We start from the raw sequence: 20,142 nt of genomic DNA, 5'->3' as shown, positions 1-20,142 counted from the left end.
CAGACCGTACCCCCCACCCCCGTATGTACGGACCGTACCCCCCACCCCCCATATGTCCGCACCGAACCCCAGGCATACCCCAATCCTCGCGTATGTATGGTCCGTACATACGGGGGGTGGGGGGTACGGTGCAGACATACGCGGGTGGGGGGTACGGTGCAGACATATGGGGGTGGGAGTACGGTGCGGACATACGGGGGAGGGGTGGGAGGCTGGGGGGGCCGTACGACTCGTACCCCGGGCACAAGTGTACTCGGGGTAGGGGTCGTACAAAGTTCACTCCGTATGGGGCCGTTTCCGTGTGCTTGTGTTTTCGGACGGGCGGTACGGATCGTACTTGCGCGCTCAGACTTCAGTTTTACGATTTGTATGTAAAACTGTCCGGGGACGTCTCGTAGACTTTTCCCGAGGCGATTCGTATGTATTTTTCACGTACGAATGATTCTTCGCCGTTTGTACGCGACTTGTACGATTGGTACGTAAAAAAATACGGATACGAGTCGTACGGGAAAAAAAAATCCAGGATCGGAATCAACCCCAAATTGTTAAAAAACATATTAAAAATTATAAATACATTTATATAAACATACACAAATAGTATAAATTAAAAAAAATATATATAACAAATTAAAATATAATTTAAAAAAAAAATCTTTTTAAAATATATTTACTCTACTTTAACTAAAACAGTAGAGAAAATATTGGATAGCTGAGGGGAAAAAATTACTATTCCTACTCCAGAGAGTGTAACAGTAGGGAAAGTGTTGGATAGCGTAGGGGTGAAAAATACTATTCCCACGCCAGTGAGTGCAACAGTGGGGAAAGTGTTAGATAGCGAAGGGGTAAAATTACTATTCCCACTCCAGTGAGTGCAACAGTAGGGAAAATGTTGGATAACGTAGGGGTAAAAATTACTATTCCCACTCTAGTGAGTGCAACAGTAGGGAAAGTGTTGGATAACATAGGGTAAAAATTACTATTCCCATTTCTGTGTGTGCAACAGTAGGGAAAGTGTTGTATAGCGTAGGGGTAAAAATTACTATTCCCACTCCAAAGAGTGCAACAGTAGTGAAAGTGTTGGATAGCGTAGGGGTAAAAATTACTATATCCACTCCAGATAATGCAACAGTAGGGAAAGTGTTGGATAGCATAGGAATAAAAATAGCTATTCCCACTCCAGTGAGTGCAACAGTAGGGAAAGTGTTGGATAGCAGAGGGTTCAAATTAACATACTTATCAATTAAATAAGTATTAAAATTAAATAACCAATTAATTATTAATTAATAAATTAATTATAAATACTAATAAACATTAAAAATTACTTTCTTATAATTAAGGCTCCCGGTTTACCATTTTTATGGATTTTTACAGATAAATACAGACAGGAAGCAATATGTTTTCTGTCTGCATTTATTTTTAAAAGCGGATAAATTCCTGAAACAGTTTTTTTTTTAAGTGACTCTTCGTGCTGTCTTTCATGAATTATCCCGACAACTGAGCAGATGGACAGCATGGGAAGTTAAAAAATAGGATGAAATTTCTTTGAATAATAGTATATGTCAACATACATTTGTGGCACAATGCTAATATTTACCAGTAAGTAATATTTGGCAGCCTAAATAGCTAAAACACGACAGAAATCAAAGTATGACTGCGTGTCTGTCAGTTAAATAAATATGGAAATGTACAGTTTTACAACTTCATTTATCCGCAAAACACTAAATAAATATGGATAAATACAGATAAACTGGCCAAAAAATAAATATGGATAAATATAGATGGAAATGTAACAAAAATAAATACCATAAAACCGGGAGCCCTAATTATAATTAAATTACTTCCCACCCTATTCCCCTATAAACCCACAACCCATTCCTAAAAAAGTACAATTAATATAATTATCAATGAATAAAAATTTATAACCAATTAATAATTAATTAATAAATAATTAATTAATTATAAATACTAATAAATACAAATTTATTATTTCCTCTTTTATAATTAAATTACTTCCCTCCCTATTCCAGTATAAACCCACAACACGCTCTTAAAAAAATAACACAATTAATATAATTATCTATTAATGAATTAATATAGATTCATAACCAATTTGTTAAATTAATTAATAATAAATTAATTATAAATAATAAATAATTTTTTTTTTATATAATTAAATTACTTCCTACCCTATTCCCCTATAAACCCACAACCTGCTCCTAAAAAAATACAATTATTATAATTATCTATTAATTAATTAATATTCGTTAATAACCAATTATTAATTCATTAATAAATTAATTATAAACAATAATAAATACAAATTAATAATATATTTTTTATAATTAAATCAAAACCCACCCTGTTCCCCAATAAACCCACAACCCACTCTTAAAAAAAGAACACAATTAATATAATAATCTATTAATTAAATATTGTGAATTAATTACCAATTAATAAGCAATTAATAATAAATTAATTATAAATAATAATAAATAAAAAATTATAATTACTCTATTATAATTCAATTACTTCCCACCCTATTCCCCTATAAACCCACAACCCGCTACAGAACTAAAATGCGCAAAAATGTATTTTCATAAAAGTAATTACTGCTAAAAATGTACATTAAAAAAAAACTACTTATACCAAACAATTACATCACATACTATTAACAGGCATACTAAAATACAGAGCACTAAATAGATATTGACATTATAAACAATGATATTTTTACAAACGATATTACTGTCTTCAATATTTAAAAAAAAAATATTTCTTACCTTACTGTCGATATTCTGTGCAGCGATATACTTGCTGTCGATATACTTGTACCTCGATATTTCTAACTCGATATTGTTGTAGTTCGAAATAAACAACTCGATATTCTGTCTGTACACAAACTCAAGCACTACACAGCAATTTTAAATTTCCCATACTCAACAGTCAGATCATGTTTTTCCATGCTACCCAACACCAATCTTAGTCATTCGTCATGTTGTCCCTTACTTATAGCCCATCACTAATTGTCATCTTGAAAATTCATCAGCCCACACATGCGTATTGAGTGTTAGGCAAGTAACAGTCCATCACACTCAAAATTCTCACACCATCCTGCAAGATATCACATACTGGCCTTCTTCTGGAATCCTTACTCACGCTACAAACTTTTTATGTAGTGCTCTTATGCTCAATGCACAATACTTAAACCCTTTGGAATAAGAACTATCAGGATCTTAACTTTCTGCAACACACTCATTTACCAAGTTGACCCTGCAACCCCAGTAACATTTCCTTCACTCAAGTGCGAAATGTCTATTAATACCATACCTAGAGTAATTTTCATTTTATTGAGGCATAATACTTGTGGAAAGCCAGGTGGTCCAAACTCCTACTGTGAGATGATGTTCATAGAAAATGTTCTTCTCTTAAGGACTCATTAGACCTAATATTCTTGGATTGTTCTTCAACACTCACTCTGCCAGAATTTCCTATTAAATTCCTATTTTCTTAATACACTTAATTTGCTTTAATCTATCCACAAACCTGTCTCTCTCTCTCTCTCTGACGATTCATGCACAACTGCCCTAGCATCTCTGCATTTTCACAAGTGTAATGGCATCTTGGAATTGAGTATCCACATGTACACATCAGTTTCTGCACATTTTACAGCACCAGCAAGGACACCTCTGACAGAACAGCCTTCAAGACCTACCTCAACCACTACCACCGCCTGCTGAGGGCAACAAAAAAGACAACCATTGCTGCACGCATCGAAACCAGTGCCAGACACACCAAGCACCTTTTCAATATCGTTAAGGAATTCTCCAACCCGGCTGACAGCGAAAACAACATCACACCTTGACAGGAGCTGTGCAACAACCGTGCCTACTTCTTTCATAACAAGATTGCAACCATATACAGAAACTTTGACTGCCCAACCCTCTCTTATGGACTTCCTCAACAGATATGCCACCACCGTAACCGAGACAAACCACACACTGACCACCTGGAACATCCTCTCCATCCAGGGCACCACCTCCACTATGAAATCCATCCACTCGGAAGCTCCCCAGACCCAGACCCAGACCCACACCACATCTTCAACCTCAGAAACCAAAGAAACGGACAGTAACTCACCACCATACTCAACACCTCTATCACCACTGCAACATTTCCCTATGCCTAGAAGTCAGACCAATACTCCAAAGACCCTACGCTGACCCCGGCGATATCAAAAACTAACAGCCAATTTTTTTGCTCCTGTTCCCAATGAAGATACTGGAAAAGATCATCAACAATCAACTCAGGGCACACCTGGAGCAGAACCAGCTACTTGACACCTCCCAATCCAGCTTCCACAGCAATCACAGCACTGAAACCACCCTGATTGTAGCCATTGACAACATCCGAATCCTCCTCGACCGAGGAGAAACAGCCGCTTTGATCCTTCTTGACCTCTCTATAGCCTTCAACACCATATCCCACCAAACACTGATCGAAAGACTCCACCACATAGGCATCTAAGGAGATCCGCTCAGATGGACCACCTCCTTCCTTACCGGAAGAGCCCAGAGGATCCACCTCCCACCTTTGAACCCTAGGAGATCACCTGCTGTGTCCACCAGGGCTCATCCCTCAGCCCCACACTCTTCAATGCATATATGACCCCGCTGGCCAACATCGTCAGATCCCACGGTCTCAACATAATTTCCTACGCAGACGACACCCAACTCATCCTCTCACTCACTGATTACCCCACCAGAACCAACTTCCACAGAAGCATGATAAACAAAACTGACTGGATGAAGATCAACTGCCTGCAGCTGAACAAAGACAAGACAGAAGCACTGATCTCTGGGAACAGCAGCAACATATGGAATGACTCCTGGTGGCCATCAGGCCTAGCACCAGCACCCACTCCCGCCAACAACGCTAGAGACTTCAGAATCACCATTGACAACAAGCTCACCATGAAATCACAGATCAACGCCAACTCCTCTGCCTGCTTCCTCACTCTGCGCATACTACATAAGATCTTCAAGTGGCTACCTCTACACACGTCTCGTGTGATACATGATGCAAGCCCTCATTGCAAGTTGACTGGACCATGGCAATGCCCTCTATGTAGGAATTGCCTCACACCATCTACAGAGACTTCAGGCCATTCAGAACGCCACAGCCAGACTCATCCTCGGCCTTCCCCGACAAACCCACCTCAGGAAACTCCACTAGCTCCCAGAACAGAAGAGATGCCAATTCAAGCTGCTGACCCATGCACACATTGCTCTACACAACCAAGGGCCCACCTACATTAACCACTGCCTGAACTTCCACCAACCATTGAGAAGAAGACTACACCCCACCTCCTTTTCACTTGCCCATACCCCCCGCATCTACCAAAGAGAAGTAGAGGACGCTCCTTTTCCCACATCACAGCAGAGACCTGGAACAGCCTTCCCACGCACCTCCAGACCATCACCTCACTTCCAGAATTCCAAATGGCCCTCAAGGCCTGGCTGTTCTAATACAGCTTTCGGGGCCTGCAAGTGCCTGGATACCCTATCGGGTGATTAGCTGCGCTTTACAAATCCTGATTAATTTATTATATGGTCTCCAATTAATGTATCATGTAATGCTGCAAATTTACAGTAGAGGGCAGTTTTTCAGTGTAGATGCTAAGGGCATCATTAGGATGGCGGGCGGACAACGGGACCGCCCACCATATGTGTGCGGCGATCCTGTGGGGGAGATTAGGATGCACCCGCCACACTGGTGGGTGCATCCCGTATTTTTTACATTGTGGCGGTCAGTGCTGCAAGCAGCACCTGCCGCAAGGTAAAAAATACATACAAAGTGGCAGGCACCGCACGGTGCCTGCTGCATTGTGCATGCAAATGATGGGGGGTACCATAGATACCCTCCATGTGCACCCCCCAACACCCTGGGGGCCCGCTACGGGCCCCCAACAGCAAAGACTGCAAGCATTTACATAGCGGCAACGCCGCCATGGAATGGCTCATATCCGCACCTTTCATAATATGGATGGCGGTGTCTAACAGACACCACCTCCATGTTATGCTCTTTTTCCACCCAGTCGACGAGTCGACAGGCGGGAAAGCAGCGGACGGTTTTTCCATCTGCCGCGGACCCCCCAGCCATCATAATATGGCGGAGGGTCTTTGATGTTTGGATGGCGGGCGGATCGCCCCCGCCGGCCCGGCGGGGGCGATCCGCCCGCAATCCTAATGGGGCCCATAGTCTTCAATGGGTTCATTCTTTTCTTATTTGCAACATAAACGTAGGTGAATTAATAACTATGTTCAGTTCAGCAGGGGTCTTTTGTTTTATTTTCCTTACTATTATACATTTTAGGGTTTTTCCAATGCAAGAAAGTGCTAAAGTATTTTTTTCTTTTCTGGAGTACCTTCTTCATTATCAATAGTCTCATGTAGTTAATAAAATACTCCTTTCAATTTTGCTATTTTCAAGGTGTATCTCCAGGTGTGACAAAAAAGGATGTGGGGGAGTAGTGTAAATGTCTGTGCAATACACATTTTCCACTTACTTTAAATCAATCAATTGCAGCACAAAAAACAACTCTCTTTGTAAACTAGTATTAGTTAGTGAACTCCGTCTAGCAATAGTAATCGATGAAAACAGAGAATTGAGCCTTGAGGTTTTTGGTTTGTAAAGCTTTATTAAGAAACATAAAATAGAACATACCAATGTAGAAAGAACATTGAGAAATGCAGTAGTAAATGTACAAGCATTCAAAAAAAATATTCCACAAAATTATAAATCTTATATTGACCAGTAACAAGTATATTAAGGAATATACTTGGGGAATTTATTGGGGTGTATACTTCGCAAGTATATTTTTGGGGAATTTTATTTTTGTGGAAGAATAGAGGAATATGAAGGAGAGGGATGTATATAGTGTCACAAATTAATCTGTAAGAAAAGCAATATAATTGAGACAAATGCAAATGAATAGTGGTAAAATTAATACAATTAAAACAGGAACATAAATGTGGTGGCAAAAAATGGTAGAGAATGCAAACAATTCAGGGAGGTTTTAAAGGTGCCAGGACATGAAGTCAGATTGGCAACAAAGCAGCAAAACATGCACTAACTGCATTTAAATATCATGTAGGGGTTGCCATAGTAGATCCCTGTTGTGTAACCCAAGAATGGATTCATTATAAGCTCCAACCCACCTACGATGATGGCATACTGCATACCACTATGATTTATCGGAAATACTAGATTTACATTTCCAGTTTGCAGTAATCTGCTACCAGGCAATGGCATGTAAAAGATCAAGTAATTTTGTATTAAAAGAATTTAAATGCCATTGCACATCCAGAAATCCTAAAACGATCGAGATAAAGCAAAATGGAACAGAGGTTTGAAAGATAAGGTTAATTTGTCTCCAAACTTTATGCCAAAAATGTAGAGTATTGGGACATAAAAGCAACATATGTTTGAGATCATCATGTGAACATGAATAAGGCCAACAGCGAGCATCAGTAGTTGTAGAAAATTTGGAAATGGAGAGTGGGGTAAAGTGAAGTCTGTGGAAGACAAGAAATAGTGTCTGGGTAAGAGTACCAATCCTATATGTTTTATGAATTTTAAGTCTATAGTAGTTTTAAGCTAGGAAGGGGAAGCAGTCATCAAAGATTTATAAAAAAAAGAGAGAGGCTTTGGGTTTAGCAGATAGACGATGAAGTAGTGATTGATCTGCAAGATTTTCAGAGGCACCCTCAGGCAAGGTGACAAAAACATCCCAAAGCACATTAATTGAGAGAGAAAACTTGAATTGAAAAGATGAAGTATAGTTAAACTTATGTTGAAAGGAAGGAGATTGGAGCATTATCAATAAATAAATCTTCAATCCAAATAATTCCTTTGTTTCTCCAGGTCCGCCAAAGAAGAGGTTTGTTGTGAAGTTTAATAAGATCATTATACCAAATGGTCATTTGGAGGAAGGTTGTGTGGTTTAGTGAGTATGTAGAGAGGGGAGAGGGTAATATTGTGCAAAGATGCTTGAAGACTGGAGAAGAAAGATGAGAAGGATTACAAGAATGAGAAATATATTCTTGAAATGAGAAGACAGAAATAAGAGATTTTTCTACAGTCAACCAAGGTGGTAAAGAAGAGGAAGGGCTTTACAACAGTCAAAAAGATGCCTGTGGAAGAGAGAAAGCTTTATGATATTGCTGAAAGTCAAGCAAGGTGACAGAAGAGTCCCAAGGTATTTGATTTCTGTTGAGGTCTAAGTGAAATCTAAGGATACAAATAGTTCTTTAGTACAATATTTATTTATAGGAAGGATTTCAGTTTTATCGAAATTGATTTTATACCCTGATACTGGTGAAAAAGTAAGAATGTCCTGTGAAAGATCTGGTGGGGGGGGGAATCTTAGGATTTGAATTGAAAAGGAGAATGTTGTCAGTATAAGCTGCAGGTCTTAAATGTTGGGTGTCATATTGAAATACAAGATATCAGTGAATGTGCCTATTGTTAGAAAGAAAAGGTTGTAATGCATGAAAAAATAATAGTGAGGGCAATGGATGCCATTGACGTACACCCTGTGAAGAGTAAAAGAAAAAGAAGTTGCACGATTACTTAAAACAGATGCTTTCGGGGAGTCATAGGGAGCAGAGATTAAGGAGAGACTTCCTTGGCCAGATCTATGCCACTGCGAAACTTTAGGCATAAAGGTCCCATCAAGTCTATCAAAGGCTTTTTCAGCCTCAATAGTAATAGCAGCAAGAGGATAATCAAGGGTCTATGCTTTACTTAAGAAATTAAAGAATAGTCTAGAGTTATCAGAGCCCATTCGACCCTTTATGGAACCAGCTTGTTTAGAGCTAAAAACATGATGGGAAAAAGATTTAATACGTAAAGCAATAATTTTAGTAAAAAATGTATAGTCCACATTAACCAAGGAGATGGTTTTTGCATAAAGCAGACTCCAGGGCTGGGTGAGATTTTTTTGTTACCACGGGCCAGAAAATAGTCAATGTCCACTTCTTAATGATTACATTTCAGAGTATAGAGTGTTTTATAAAATTTAAAAACTCTTCAAAAATATCTGAGTCTTTATATAGTGTGTAGTACCTGTGTTAGACTGTAAAGATTCTATTTTGCTATGGTCGTTCCGTTTTTTTAAGATAATTGGCAAGGAGTTATCCTACTTTATTACGACCCCCCTAATATCTAGAACTACTTTTTAGCATGTAGATAGGGGTATTATCAGAGGCCATTTTGTTAAAGTGTAGTTTGGCAGCAATTACATCATTTTGGACATCCTTAGATTTAGAAGAGCAGTATTTATGATCCCGATTCCGAATAAGTGTTATGTTGGGCCAATGATTTCATTTTCTTTTTCGAAACACGATCTATAATAAAGCCACATGCAGTAGCTTTAACGGAGTCTCATAATAATTGTGCAGGTACAGGTGAGTTTTGATGTATGGAGAAAAATCAGTGCTAAATGCTCTGAAGTAGGGTATCAGATAGTAAGGAGTGATTTAATTTCCATCTGTTAGAGGATGTCTTTAAAGGGAGTAAATCAAAATCAGCTATGACCGGAGTATGATCTGAGATTAATATTGGTTAAATCTCTACTTTAGTAAGGGTTGGAGAAAGAGATTTACTAACACATAAGTGATCCAATCTGGTAAGAGAGCAATGAACAGGGGAGAAGGTATATTCATAAGCCCTGGAATGACTTAATCTCCAGGAGTCTACTAAAGATCTATGGGAAATAAATGAACAGAATTATTTGTCCATTTTGTGTGGAGTAAACTTAACTGACAACTGTCTGTCCAGGAAAGGGTCTGCAATCTGATTTCATTCTCCATCTAGAATAAAATAGTTATCATTAAATTGGAGACATGTTTTTCAATATCGTTCCAAGCCAAAAAATCCTTCTGGGTTGGGGCATAAACATTAAAGACTGTTATGTGTATTTTAGTAACAAAACGTTTATCACAAACTATCTACCATTAGGATCTACTTCTTGGGAAAGAATAGGAATATCTATGAGCCTGATAACGACTTAGGCACAATGGGAGACGGCTCAATGCCACTTTCGCTACACAAAGCTACGCAAGCACCGATGACCTTATTACAACTCAAAAATGTGTGCATCACACTAAGGGGGGTGGTCCTTTGCTATTCCCATGGTGGTGCGTAGAAAACAGGCACCGCAATGGGAACAGCAAAAAAGTTCCAGCACGGCAGGGACTTAGATGTCCATGCTGTGCTCGAACTTTGCGGTGTTGTGCCCCCCTGAATGTATCCCCATGGTGGGGGCCCCCTTTGTTCCTGCACCGCCAGCCTTTTCATGGCAGGGCTCCTCCATGAAAAGGTTGGCGGTCCAGGAACTCGTAATATGCTGACCGGGACTGCGCCAGTCCCTGCTCAGCATATTACATATTGCGTTGTGGCGCTCCTGTGCCACCGCCAGGGTACAATTGTTCCCTGGCGCAGCCGACGGTCCACCGCCGCAATGACTTTAGGAGTCGTAATACGGTGGACCATCCCTGCTGCGCTACCACAAGTCTGGCGGTCTGAAGATCCCCAGACTCGAAATCAAGCCCTAAGTATTTACTTCAAAGAATAAGTATACCATTGTTGTTATTTTGCATGGGAGAGACAATAACCGTGCGTACCCAGGATCTTCTCAGTTTCTGCGCTTCTGTATCTGTAAGATGGGTCTCTTGAAAGAGGACTAAGTCAAATATATATTTTGGCAGGTGAGAGGAAAGTATTCTCTGTCTCTTAACGAGGTGGTTTAAACCTCTAACAATCCAAGTAATAACTCTGAATCTTAACAATCACAATCACACAATATGGAAAAAAATACTGACAATGGACCTAAAATAAAAGGTAAATAGAAGAATGAGGGAAAGAAAAAAAGAGAAACACTGGAGGAGGAAAGGGGAGGGACGACATTACCGGTAGACCTAGGAATGCTTCAAAATGCTCCAAAATGCTATGCCTCCCCAGGTGAGGCATAACCAGGAGAGATATCTTTATTTCTCCTTATTTTTTCCTCTTTCTATGTGTGCTGCAATCCTGTCTACAACACAGGCACCCTTGCAACACGGCCCAAGGTTGTCTACATTGGCATTAAGCAGCACATTGTGCGCCACCACAATGAAATGACAGGAATGCACCATATCATGGCACATTCCTGCCCTTTCCCTTTCATGCAGTACAGGGCAGCAAGATGGCTTGCTGCGCTACGTAAAATAATGCTAAATCTTCCCCCCAGGTGTTTATTCTGTTCCGCCTAACTTATAATCAGGGCCCAAGGGTAATTACATACTGGATGAGTGTTTTATGTTTCTACCACAATGGTGCTATACGTATTTTTCAACTTTTCAACGTTTTAATATTGTTTGTTTATTCGTTGGTGGGAGCTGGGTATACTCCAAGCTTTGTAATATGGCGATGCACAATCTTCAGAAATGGTCATTTATATTTCCATAGACAGTTATAGGGGCATATTATCAAGAAACGGCGTTACAATTATCGGCGCTTTAGCAGCAGAAAACTGCCGCTAAAGCGGCGATAATGGGCTTGATAATATGCCCTGGAGAATTCCCATAGAAGCCCATGTTCTGGTGTCAACATGGGCTTCTATTGGAATTCTCTGCGGCATATTATCAAGCCCATTATCTCCGCTTTAGCGGCAGTTTTCTGCCGCTAAAGCGGCGATAATTTTAACGCTGTGCTTGATAATATGCCCCATAGTTTGGTAACATTGTATATCGTGGATGTTTTTGCCCGAGGTGTTCTGAGTGACATTAAATAAACCTCAAGGCCGGAGCTCAAGTTGTCTGTGATATCGCTCAGGACCACTGGTGATAAACATCCCCATTGTTCACAGTAACTTATCTACAGTATATGTAATTATAGATGGGTAACAGTGACCAATAGGGATGTGTTTAACCAAGGAGTTCTGTATGACATTAAATAGGCAATGAAGGCAACGCCCCGGTTGTCTAACTTGTAACTCAGAAGACTTAGGTGAAAAACATCCCAATTATTCCCATTTTACCCATAATTGTATGTTCTCCAGTATTGGGGTGTCTTTCATAGATTCACATGCTTGAATATTCCCCGTCGTCGAAGTGGGAGTCCCACGGTACATAACAAAGCAATGTAGTAACAACCCAAGCCCATTAGGCATAAAAGAAAGAAAAACCATAGAGTTTTCATAGATAGACAACTTGTCACTTCTATAACATATCACTGTCGTTATGTTCTAGGCCAAATCCAGCCAATCAGGCGTCCACACCCTCTAGAACCCTCTCCCCAGAGACTCAGGCTCTCAGATTTTCTACCACACGTCGTGTGAAGGGAGTCTCCCGGAGCTTGCTCAGTTTTTTCTTCTCATACTTCACAGAAGATTGGGTTTATGATGTCTTCAACCAAGAAGGCCCTCTTCAGACCTTGTGGGAGCTGTGGTAAACTGAGACTTCATTCTGAAGATCCTCACAAAAAATGCATTTATTGTTTATACTCTGAACATCAGGTAAAAGACTGTAAAATGTGCAGAACCTTCTCACAAAAAACTTTGAAGGACACAGAAGGGTGTCTCCTTCTGTGGCTACAGAAGTTAAAAACTTCAGAAAATCCTGTTTCTGATGTGGAGAGTGTATCTTCCATCCACACTGCTCCCTCTCTGAAAAGGTCCTGTGACTCTCAAAAGGTTTCTCCTAGACCTAAACTGATGAAGAAACAGCATGGAGAAAAGATTTCTACACAACCTTCTACTTCAAGAGGGGTGATTTCCCCCCCCCAGGAGTCTCTCTCTTTCATTGACGCCCCCGAGATCGGATTCTCAGGCGTCTAAGACTCCATCTGCGCAGTTTTTACCTCAGAAACTGCCTCTCTTGTCGACGAGCTCATCTACGCTTCCTCCGTCGACGAGAGCTGCCATCGTCGCATCTACATCGACGACCTCGGCATCTATGTCTATGAAGCCAACCATGATCATGTCGTCGGCGTCTTCACCGTCGACGCTGGTGTCAGTTAATGAACAAAAATAAACGTACGGCTGACCAATGTTAAGCACACCAAATTCCAAATCGATACACAAATAGATAGTAGGTGCAAAAAACACGTCCAGAGCGAGCCGTACTTGTGCTCTACTGGAAACCAGATATACAAACTTTTAAAGCTGGTGTCAGTTAAGGTGAGACCCATTTCATCGACGCTACCCTTAACTTCGTCGTCGACGACTATCAAACAGAAGCAGAAGAAAACGTCGTCGACGGGTGCTTCGTCGTCGAGGGGTGCTTCGTCGTCGAAGAGTGGTTCGTCGTCGACGGTAGTTTCGTCGTCGGCGGGTGCTTCGTCGACGAGGGTGGCCTCTTCGTCGGCGGGGGCTCTGCCGTCGACGGTAGCTCTGTCGTCGACGGTGGCTTTGTCGTCGACGATGACCTCGTCGTCGGCGGTGGCTTTGTCGTCGACGGTGGCTTCGTCGTCGACGGTGACTCCGTCATCGACGGTGGCTTCGTCGTCGACGGCTGTTCAACGTCGAATTTCACCGCCAGCAACAAAGGCGACGACTCCAACTCTGGATTTGCTACCAATAGAGACTTCAAACTCTCTGCTTCAACGACGGCATTCGTCTCTGGATACCCTAATGCCATTTAAAAACCTGTACAGCCTCCTGAAGTGTTGTTTTCATCTGACTACGAGGATGATAGATTTCGGGCTGCTCGCAGTCCTTCAGAACTTCTAATTAAATGTCAGGACTCGGATGATGATGACGAAGACTTGCAACAAGATGATTTCTCATCTTATGACACACGTCCAGTTCAGGAACCTCATATGGCACAATTGCCTTTAAGTCTGATTTCCAATTTACAGTACATGCTGGATGATTATAATCGCCGTTTTAAGCGGTCTGGCCATACCACTCCAATGCCGCAGACACCTCAACAACCTGTTTTTCCTAGGGAAACAGTAGTCACACCTACATCAGTGCCCAGAGAACAATGTCTTGGGGTTCCTCCAATCCAACTGGAAGATATTGTCGAGGAACAAGATGATGACGCTGACAAGGAGGAAGGTGAGCTGGATGATGCTTCTCTCGCTGATCCAGGCCCTTTGGATTCTCCCCCAGTTGACATTGGTGGTTTTCATTTGCTCATGGAAAGAGCAGCGAAAAGATTTCACCTCCCTATGACAACCAGAGAGGAGGATTGTTTCTTATATGACTTTAAGGACCAACCTCAAAAGCAGGTCCGCTGCATTCCGATCATTGATTTTATATGGCAAGAGGGCCTTAAATTGATGCAGACTCCTAATTCGATTCCAGCCATCCTTCCTAGGATAGACAAAAAATACAAGGCTCCTCCAAATTCTCCAGCCTGTTTGACTTCACAAACAAAGCCTGATTCTATTATTACTCAGGCAGCCCAACGCCGATCTAGGAACCCTTCATCTCCTTTGTCGGCACCTCCAGATCGCGAAGGTCGACGGCTGGATGGTATAGGGAAAAAAATTTCCACTATGGCGGCAGCTACGGTTCGAGCGGCCAATTCTTTGGCGATCTTGGGCCGCTACGATCGCCAGATGTGGTCGGACATTTCATCTCTGATTAATCTCATTCCTGAATCATCCAGGCCAGAGGCTTTGAAGATTCTCCAAGAAGGAGAAAGAATTTCTTCGGAAATTATAGACTGCGCCATTGATGTCTCCTCTTCTGGATTCCGTCTTTTGGCTGGTTCTGCAGTCCTCAGGCGTCAGGGCTGGTTACGGGCCACGTCTTTTCGTCACGAAGTGCAAACCAAGATCCTGGATATGCCTTACGACGGCGAGTCCCTTTTTGGCCAGCATATAGATGATGCCCTTCAAGCGATCAAGAAGGACACTGACACAGCTCGTGCTCTAGGATCTTTACAGTTTAAAAAACCTTTTCGAGGCGCAAGAGGTCGTGGTTCCTCTTCTTCCTTTCGTGGTAATTCCAACCAATACAGGCAAGGACAAAACCGCTATTCCTCAAAAAATCAGCAATCTTATCGGCAGCAAATTTCTTCCAACTACAGACAATACAGAGGCAAATCTTCCTACAGAGGAAAGGATTCCTCAAAGAAACAATGACTCTCACTACCCTCAGTCACGGACTCCTCCAAAACTTGGAGGTCGAATCTCCCGCTTCTTCTCCAAATGGTGGCAAATAACCACAGATCAATGGGTTCTCGATATTGTGCGCAGGGGACACGCTTTGGAATTTATAAAGATTCCTCCAAATACTCCACCAAGAGGTCCTCCTCCTGCACATTTGAAAGAGCTACTGAAGCAGCTAAACATTTTATTGAGAAAGGGCGCGATCGAAGTGGTGTCAAAACTACAGAAGGGCAGGGGGTTCTACTCAAGGTTCTTCCTTGTACAGAAGAAATCGGGAGAATGGCGTCCCATTTTGGATTTGCGAGCCCTGAACAAATACATAAAGACACAAACTTTCCGTATGTTGTCCCTACAAGAAGTCCTTCCTTTTCTCTCTCAAGGAGAATTCATGACAACACTAGATCTACAAGACGCTTATTTTCATCTTCCCATATTACCACGACACAGAAAATTCCTCAGATTCAGGGTGGCCGGACGAGATTTTCAATTCAAGGTCCTGCTATTCGGCCTTTGTTCTGCTCCCCGAGTGTTCACAAAAGTCCTTGCACTGGTGGCAGCTTACCTTCGCCTTCAGGGAGTTCAAATCTTTCCCTACTTAGACGACTGCCTTCTAAAGGCGAAGTCTTTCGAACTAGCGTCCAAACAAACTCTGTTTTGCAGATCCCTTTTCCAGTCTCTGGGCCTCACACTGAACTTAGAAAAATCTCAGTTGCACCCAGCTCAAAACAGATTGTTCTTGGGAGCCATTCTGGATACCACTCTAGGAAAAGCTTTTGTGTGGCACGAACGACGACAACGTCTTCGCGATCTAGCGGCCTCTATCCATCTAAAAGAGTTCGTTTCTGTCCGACAGTTAAAATCTTTCCTAGGGATGTTGTCGTCCTGCATTCCTCTAGTCCCTCTCTGCCGCCTGAAGATGAGACCTGTCCAAGAAGAACTGGACAAGCAATGGGCTCAGGTCTCGGGCACTTTCAACGACTTGGTCAGAGTCACCCATCGCTTAAAAAGAGCTTTTTTGTGGTGGACTCACGAAGATCATGTCTCCGCGGGGCGTCCTTTTCTAGCGGACACTCCACAATTTACCCTCACCACCGACGCATCTCTCGAGGGTTGGGGCGCCCACTTGCAGGGCCTAACTGTGCAGGGCAAGTGGTCTGTTCATCAAAAGACGAGACACATCAACCTGTTAGAATTACTGGCCATCTTTCTGGCTTTAAAAGCTTTCAGAACCATCATTCACGGAAGCACGGTGTTGATCCGGACGGACAACACAACGTGCATGCACTATATAAACAAGCAAGGAGGCACGAGGTCCGTTCTTTTGTCCCTTCAGGCTCAAAAGATTTGGGATTGGGCGATTCAACATCACATTGCCCTCACAGCAGTACATGTTCCGGGAGCGTCCAACATTCTGGCGGATTCCCTAAGCAGATCCTCCACGACCAATCACGAATGGGAATTGCACCAACCCATTCTGGATCACATATTCCAGCTATGGGGTCCCCCAAATCTGGATCTTTTTGCAACCTATCTGAACCGGAAATGCCAGTTCTACACAAGTTGGCTTCCCCAACCAAAGTCATGCGGGAATGCCTTTTTGATGAACTGGTCCACAATTTATGCTTACGCCTTTCCACCAATTCCTCTAGTCCCCAAGGTTCTACGGAAAATGAGGAAAGAACCCTGTCGGCTGTTCCTAACAGCCCCCCAATGGCCTCGACAAATATGGTTCACGGAGCTGCTGCTCCTGTCTCAGTGCGAACCGATCATGCTTCGTCCTCTTCCGCATCTTTTGACCATGGAACACGGTCAAATTTGTCATCCCGATCCTGCGTCTCTACACTTAGCGGCTTGGAACCTGAGTACTTTGAATTTGTGAATTTGGACATCCCTTTGGAGTGCAGAGAGGTCTTAGCAAAGGCTAGAGCTCCTTCTACTGTAAAAACTTATAAACTCAAATGGAAACGATTTTGTTCATGGTGCAGTGATGCCAAAATTCATCCTATACATTCCAAGCCAGAGCAACTTTTACCTTTCTTTTTGCACCAAGCAAAATCAGGCCTTTCATATGCTACCCTTAAAGTCTTTTTAGCGGCAATCTCACGATTCCGTCAAGATGGCTCTAACTCCCTTTACTCGTCAAGAGTAATGCAACAATTCTTCAAAGGACTTTTTCGGATGTTTCCTCCGATACGTCGGCCTCCTCCTCCTTGGCATTTAAACATTGTATTGGCGCAGCTCATGAAATCGCCATTCGAGCCAATCCATAAGGTCAGCCTCAAACATGTCACGTGGAAGACTTCTCTTCTCCTAGCCCTTACATCCTCACGCCGGGTCAGTGACTTGCAAGCATTTACCATTAACCCACCTTTTCTTCAATTTACTAATGACTCTGTCCTGCTTCGCACCAATCCGGCCTATATCCCTAAAGTGCCATCTGATTTCCACCTCAATCAGCCGGTTGTTTTAAAAACATTTTTTCCTAATCCTCAAACTTTTGCAGAAATGTCACTTCATTCTTTGGATGTCTAGAGATGTCTCAAATTTTATCTTCAGAGAACTGCTGCCATTCGTAAAAATGACCAACTCTTTGTCGCCTACGGACGCATGCGACAAGGTCATCCTGTCACCAAACAATCTATAGCACGTTGGATATCCTCTGCTATTACCTTTTGCCATCAACAAGCAGGAAAACCTCTCGCTGCTGCTGTGAAAGCGCACTCCACAAGGAAGGTTTCTTCTTCTACTGCGCTTTTTGCTGGAGTCCCTCTTCAATCCATCTGTAGAGCGGCGACTTGGTCCAGCAGACACACCTTTACGAGACACTACTGTCTGGATGCTGCAGACAACACGGACACAGCCGTGGGATAAGCAGTCCTTCGTAATCTTTTTAAATAAGGTGAGCCTCTGATGCTTCCCTCCTCCTGCATACAAGGTACTTTTATTTATTATGTATATTATATATATATATATATATATATATAGGCACGCAGTATTCCTCAGTTTTGCGCAAACAAGAATACACGAACTCCTCTTCGTCGGTGAACACTCTTTATTACAAAAAGTATAAGAGTCTCCCTTCTGTCATGACGCGTTTCGCCACCGAAGTGGCTTGATATATATATATGGCTTTTATATGCATATAGTCTTCTGCACCGTATATGCTATTGTTTTGATTCTTATGTACCTTGTATTATTCTGCTATCACTGCTCACTACTCTTATTCAAGCATGTGAATCTATGAAAGACACCCCAATACTGGAGAAGAACAAAAGTTACTTACCTGTAAACTGTGGTTCTCCAGTATTGGTGTCTTTCATAGATTCACATGCGACCCACCCACCTCCCCTCAGAGGCTCTATTGTGTTTTTGACTTTATGTCACTCTTGTACTACGAAAATCTGAGAGCCTGAGTCTCTGCGGAGAGGGTTCGAGAGGGTGCGGACGCCTGATAGGCTGGATTTGGCCTAGAACATAACGACAATGTTATGTTATAGAAGTGACAAGTTGTCTATCTATGAAAACTCTATGGTTTTTCTTTCTTTTATGCCTAATGGGCTTGGGTTGTTACTACATTGCTTTGTTATGTACCGTGGGACTCCCACTTCGACGACGGGGAATATTCAAGCATGTGAATCTATGAAAGACACCAATACTGGAGAACCACCGTTTACAGGTAAGTAACTTTTGTTCTTATATGTGCACCCTCAATCATCTGCTCTTTGCCTTCCCTCCTCAAGTTGTGTTCTCTGCTCCCCAGTGCTGCATTGAAAACTTCTCAGAGAGGGATGTATGATTGTAGAACGAATGCTATTAGGCTGACAGCTTAAACAACGTAAGCGTTAGTTCGAAGCTGTCATTTTCACACTAGATCGGACTACATTATTGCAGCGGCACGTAGGATGCTACCTAACGTACAAAACAACGTATCTCTTTTTCATGTGGCATCCAACAATGCATTTTTTTGTATCTTTATGGTCAACTTACTTGCTCTTTTTGCAGTTTTCTCATCATTAATTCACTTGTCGCTTTGATATTTGGTAAATTGTTCATACCCTGTTCTTTCTTTCTCTAATGCCTTCAGGCTAGGCGGGCAGGTCTGGTTGCGACCTACTGAACAGTTAGCTCTCCATGCCTTAGCTGCGGTCCGAGTCAGAGAACTGTGCGGCACCTCTGTATCCTACCCCTAAACCCCACTCATACCCTGAACCCAAACCCCCCTCCCTCAAACTGTCTCTTCCCTTATACCTAAAACCGTCCCTTAACCCTAAAACCGCCGCTTGCCTTATTCCTAAAACCGCCCCTTACCTTTGTCTGAAACGGCCCCTTCCCTTAACGTTAAACACTCCCCTTCGCTTACTTAGCCTGAAACCTTCCCTTCCCTGAAACCGCCCTTCCCTTAACCCTTCCCCAGCCTGGCTAGCCTTTACTCCTTGCATGAAAGTAACGATTCGGCATAAAGACGGGCATTCTAAAGGCTTTTCGGGATAAAGCCTTCGTTCAAAAGGACGTCGCCCCTCAGAGAGCCCTGTCAAAACAGCTTTATAAAACAGTAACTGTGGGAAATAACTTGTGTTTTCCACTGTTGCTACATCATAGCAATGACTAACCAGATTTATGGTTATAGCATTCACAAGAGTGATGCTGTGTGGGAGCCTTACATGACATATACAATTATAGATGGATAACAGTGAATTACCGGCACGTTTTTCACTGAGCGGATCTGAGTGACTTCAAATAGACAAGGAGAGCAGCTCTCAAGTTATCTACGATGTCATTCAGAACCCCTCGGTGAAAAAACATCCCCGAAATGTCATGTTATGTATGGCACCCAAAATCATCTGCCTCAACTTTCATCTACTATGTAGGGGCAGAGAAGTAAAAGTGTAACCATGGTATTTGGCCAAATGATTGAACAAATAATACCGAGATGCAAAAATATAGAGTTATAAATATCGTGATGCATAAATATCGTGTGCT

Source organism: Triturus cristatus, chromosome 7 (genome assembly GCF_964204655.1).
Source record: "Triturus cristatus chromosome 7, aTriCri1.1, whole genome shotgun sequence".
Classification (NCBI taxonomy): Eukaryota; Metazoa; Chordata; class Amphibia; order Caudata; family Salamandridae; genus Triturus; species Triturus cristatus.
Note: the sequence above shows the minus strand (reverse complement) of the source record.